Here is a 6,045-nt window from a genome sequence, read left to right as displayed (position 1 = left end):
TATAGCTTGTGTACAAGAGATCAAATGGGTAGGTTCTAAATCTAAGGAGGTAGACAGGTATAAGCTTTGATTCTCTGGTAGATCGAAGTATAGGAATGGGGTAGGTATTTTAGTAGACAGTAATTTAAGGGATCAGGTGGTGGAAGTTAAGAGAGTCACTGATAGGATGATGTCAATTAAGGTGGTTGTTGAAGGGATCACGTTGAACATTATTAGTGTTTATGCGCTGCAAGTGAGCTTAGGCGAGGAGGATAAGAGGCGCTTTTAGGAGGATTTGGACGAGTTAATGGGAGGCATACTGCCTACTGAGAAGCTTTTTGTGAGAAGGGATTTCAATGGGCACATCGAGTCTATTTTGGAAGGATATGATGATGTGCATGGAGGTTTTGCTTAGGGGACAGAAATGGAGGAGGAGTTTTACTTTTGGATTTCGCAAGAGCTTTTGGGTTGGTGATAGCCAATTCGAGTTTTTCAAAGAAGGACCACTTAGTAACCTTCCGTAGTGCGGTGGCTAAGACTTAGATAGATTTATTACTCCTTAGGAAGAATGATAAAGGTCTGTGTAGAGACTGTAAGGTCATTCCGATCGACAACCTTACGACTCGACATAAACTCATGGTGATGGATTTAGGGATCAAGATGACGAGGAAGAAGAGTGTCGGGAATGACCAACCTAGGATCAGATGGGGGAGTTTGACCACGGCTAGCGCCCTGGATATTGGAGAGAAATTGAAGGATATGGGGGCTTGGGATAGTAGTGAGGATGCAAACACTATGTGGGATAGGACGGCTAGTTGTATTAGGGTTATAACAAGGTAAGTGTTGGGAGTCTCGACAGGTAGCCGTGGCCGACATCGAGGGTATTAGTGGTGGAATGGAAAAGTGCAAGGGAAGGTGAAAGCAAAGAAGATAGCGTATGCGAAGCTGATAGAAAGTAAGGATGAGGTGGAGAAGTGGACGAATAGAGAACTTTATAAGATAGTGAGGAAGGAGGTGAAGTCGATGGTTTCGACGAAAAAAAGGGCAGCTTTTGAACGCCTTTATGCTGAACTAGAAGAGAAAGGCGGGGATAGGAAATTTTTCAAGCTATCCAGGGCGCGGGAGAGAAGGGAACGCGATATGGATCAAGTGAAGTGCATTAAGGATGAACATTGAAAAGCACTGGTAGAAGAGATCCTCATTAAACAGAGATGACAGTCGTACTTCCATAAACTCTTAAATGAAGAAGGGGACAGAGAAATTGTGTTGGGATATTTGGAACATACAGGGAGGCTTCACGATTTTGGGTGTTGCAAGAGTATTAAGGTCGATGAGGTTAAGGGTGTTGTGTGTAGGATGTGCTGGGGAAGAGCGAACGAACCTGACGAGATTCCTAGGGAATTTTGGAAAAGCACGAGCTCGGTAGGTTTGGAGTGGCTGACTAGGTTATTTAATGTTATCTTTAAGACAACAACGATTCCTGAAGAATGGAGGTCGAGATAATGATCCCTCTATACAAAAACAAAGGGGATATCCAAAACTGCAACAACTATAGAGGTATCAAGCTTCTAAGCCAAACTATGAAAATGTGGGAAAGAGTGGTAGAGATGAGGGTTAGGAAAGGAATGTCTATTTCAGAGAACCAGTTCGAATTTATGTCAGGACGCTCAACTACAGAAGTCATCCATCTTATGAAGAGACTGGTGGAGCAGTATAGGGAGAGGAAGGGGGACTTGCATATGGTATTCATCGATCTAGAAAAGGCTTACGATAAAGTTTCACGAGAGATACTATGGAGATGTTTGGAGGCTAAAGGTGTACCTATGATATATATTAGGGTGATCAAGGACATGTATAAGGGTGTCAAAACTAGGGTAAGGATAGTAGGAGGGAACTCAAAGCACTTTCCAGTTGTGATGGGGTTACATCAAGGATCAGCTCTTAGTCCATTTTTATTTGCCTTGGTGATGGATGGATTGACGAGATAAATTCAAGGTGAGGTGCCATAGTGTATGTTTTTTGCAGACGACATAGTCCTGATCGATGAGACTTGTAGCGGAGTTAATGCTAAGCTGGAGGATTGGAGACATACCTTGGAGTCTAAAGGGTTTAAGCTGAGTAGGACCAAGACAAAGTACTTAGAGTACAAGTTCAGTGAGATACCTCAGGAGGTTGGGGCGGAAGTTAGGCTTGGTGACCAGGCCATCCAAAATAAAAGTAGTTTTAAGTACCTTGGGTCTATCATGCAAGGCAGCGGGGAGATTGACGATGATGTCACACATTGTATTGGGGAAGGGTGGATGAAATAGAGGCTCGCTTTCGGTGTGCAATATGACAAGAAGGTGTCACCATAACTTAAAGGCAATTTCTATAAAGTGGTGGTTAGAACGACTATGTTATATGGGGCGGAGTGTTGGCCAGTTAAGGTCTCTCACGTTTAAAAGATAAAAGTAGCTGAGATGAGAATGTTGAGATGGATGTGTGGGCATACCAGAAGCGACAGGATTAGAAATGAGGCTATTCAGAACAAGGTAGGATTGGCCTCGGTGGAAGACAAGATGTGAGAAATGCGACTGAAATGGTTTGGGCATGTGAAGAGGAGAGACACAGATGCCTCAGTGCGTAGGTGTGAGTGGTTGGCTATAGATAGTTTCAGAAGAGGTAGGGGTAGGCCGAAGAAATATTGGGGAGAGGTGATTAGACAGGACATGACGCAGTTATAACTTACCGAGGACATGACCTTAGATAGGAGGGTGTGGAGGACCCATATTAGGGTAGAAGTCTAGTACATAGTCTCGTTATTCTTCCGTATTAGTAGGCGTATTAGCGCATTATAATTTCTTGTACTCTGAATTCTTTTATTATCTCCTTATTACTTTATGTACTTTGATTACTCTATTTTATCTGTTTCTCTTTCGTTATTTGTGTTATTCGTTATTTGCTTTCTCATATCGCTTTGAACTTCTTAGCCTTATCTGACTTCTTTTTATGCTTCTAATGAACCGAGGATCTCCCGAAAACAGCCGTCCTACCTTGGTAGGAGTAAGATCTGCGTACACTTTACCCTCTCCAGACCCCACGTTGTGAAATTTTACTGAGTTGTTGTTGTTGTTGTATTATAATCACCTCTTCATCAAGTATTAACATCATCATTTATATCGTCATCAAAACATCTTAGCTCAAAATCTTCATTTTAACTCTATTTTCAATTTCAAAAAACTCATTAAAATATGCTTCATTTCAATTTGAAGACAATACTTTATTATGTTCATACACATCAAGTGAGTAAAATATACAAAATCTCAATTTATTCTCTTTTGGACTTAGCTCAAAACTCAATTCATGCTCAAAATAATAATTAAGAGACTTCTCAAAACTCAACTCTTTCTCATTCAAAAACCTTCACAAATCATGTTTTACAAACTCCATCATTGCATAATATAATAAAATAAAATCTAAATTTGGTTTCATGTGAATGAAAACATGAATCCATACTCTCAACAAACCCAACTCAAGAAATTATAAATAACTCAAGAACATCATCAATACATATGAATTTATATACAAAAACTCAATATAAATTATAAATAGTTCAAGAACCCATTTCATGGAACCTCAAAACTCAATCAACTCAACTTAATAAAGATGTAAGGCACGAGGATAAACTCAATCCACGTTAGGAGTAGCCTTACATACCTGGAATGAAGATTATCTTACTGAAAATCAAGGATCTAGCTTGTAGATCTTGAATCGAAGCTCTTCTTCTACTTTCTAGTCTCTTCTCTCAAAGATCCTAAGGTGAATGAGAGGAAAACCTCTTTGGGAGTTGACAAGGGGCGGATTTTTGTCCCAAAATGTGGTGGGTTAGGTTGGAAAAGGTGGGGAAAAGACCAAAAATCCCCTCACAAAAATTGAAAACGGGCATAAATTTGAACTAGGGTGGAACAAGTCCGCGTCGCGGAGTTGTTTCCTCATAGTTCATTATTTTTCTGAAATCTTAAGTTGAACCAAAATTGGCCAAGTCCGCGACGCGGACTGGTCGTGCACCCTTCTGGTTAACTGAACATAACTTTTTACTCCAAACTTCAAAAAATACAATCTTGGTGGCGTTGGAAAGAAGATTCAAAGGCCTTCACTTTGATATATCATGGGCCACTAATTCGTTATATGATAGGAGATATGGTCGTTTGAAGTTGACCCTTATACGGATTCATACGAAAACTTAGCCGATAGAAATTTTTTGTACTTGGCTTGGTGTTAGAGATCATTTATGACCCTAAATCACATCTAATGCACTTTAAATACTTAAAAATAGATCCTAACTCATATATACAATTAGAATTCATCGGGTTCAAGACAATAAGCATATGAAGAATGGTTTGGGTCTTGGCGAAAAATTTTGGGGTGATACAGTAGACACTTAAACTTGTATATATTGAACAAGTAGACACACGTCTTATGTGGCTTCCTACATGAAAATTTACATCCTATATGTCATCCTACGTGTATTATGCCACGCAGGACTACTTGTTTAATTTTATACAAGTTTAAGTGTCTACTTTTTCAACTTTATACAAGTTTAAGTATCTACTTTTGCACATCCAAAGTTGAAGAACATTGATGCCAGTTGAAGCCAAATTAGAGAGCACATTCATGTATTATGCCAAATTTTTTACCATACACCAATTTAAGGATAAACAATATTGTACCTAAACTTTCTTTTACAATTGATTATGTATTTTTAATTAATAAGGGATTCTTCGAACAACTTTTGTAGGAATGGAAACGAGGTGGGGTGAGTATGAAGTGGGGTGGATCCAGATAGATCTGAGGTAGTGCGGGTTTAGATATTTGTGGGGCAGGGTGGGGCTGGCCTAAATGAAAAATAATAAATTTGTGAAGGTGCAAAAATTCTTTTTCTGCCTCAGTTTATTTGTCTACGATTGAAGGTTAATCTTTTATTTAAACTTAAATCCTTCTAAATGAAGATGATATTTTATTAATGTTGTTGGCAATAACTTTGACCTATTTCTCTTTTTTGTAAACTCATATTCAATAATCTGAAGAGAAAGGTGATATCATAGTCAGGGGAGTTATTACCTTGGCAATAATATGCAACTGAATATTAATTATGAAGCTACGTGGGGCTGGGCTAAATCTTAGCAGGCTAATTTGCCCCACAACCCCACCGCACCATTTGTCATTCCTAACTTTTTGTTTTCTTTTCTTTTAGCACATGAGTTTAAGTATATTTTCGTCCAGAATATAGCTCAGCGAGATTAATGCAAATTTTTATTCAGTTAATCCGTTCCGCTTGAAATGGAATAATCTCTTTATATCGTGATGAATTTAAAAGCCTTTTTTCCCTTAGCTAATAATCTTAAGCTCCTGCGAATTATCATTTTATTTCTACACTAAATCAAAAATGATATATTATCATGCTAATTAATTTGATTATTTAAGTAGGATCCTATTAAATAGTGATGGCTTCCATCAGCGTGGGAATTGAAAAGTTAACGCCACCAAAGCATATTCACTTGATGAACAACCATAAATGAATAAAAAAATACTTATTTTCATGAATTAAATGATTAATTTAATCTATTAAATTCATTTTGCAGAAAAAGGTCTCTTCTTCTTCTTCCTGTTAATAGACCTTACATTTCACATGTGTGTTAGGAACTAAAAGTGTTAAATAATACTTGTCCTAAATACGTTTGGAAATCACAAGTCTGCTAGGTCTCTATTTATATTATCAAAATCAGAATCATTATCATATTCTACACATTGTACCTAAAAAATCACTCTTCTGACATCTCATCTTTATGTGATGATTTGCTAGAGTATGATTATCTTTTCATCTTTGATTTTTGTAGAAATGGGAGAAAATAAATTGTTTTATTCAGGGAGAAATTAAGATCACAAGCAAGTGATGAGAAGAGGGGTCAACATTCAAGAGGGTAGTGTAGAGGGGTTGATTTTGAACAACAAAAAATCACAAAGCTCTACAATTTATCAACATGATGAATGATCTGTTTTTTTTACTTATGTTCCTATTTGAATAGT

This window comes from Solanum dulcamara, chromosome 4, assembly GCF_947179165.1.
Source record: "Solanum dulcamara chromosome 4, daSolDulc1.2, whole genome shotgun sequence".
Classification (NCBI taxonomy): Eukaryota; Viridiplantae; Streptophyta; class Magnoliopsida; order Solanales; family Solanaceae; genus Solanum; species Solanum dulcamara.
The sequence above is the reverse complement of the archived record's forward strand: the minus strand, read 5'-3'. Positions refer to the sequence as shown.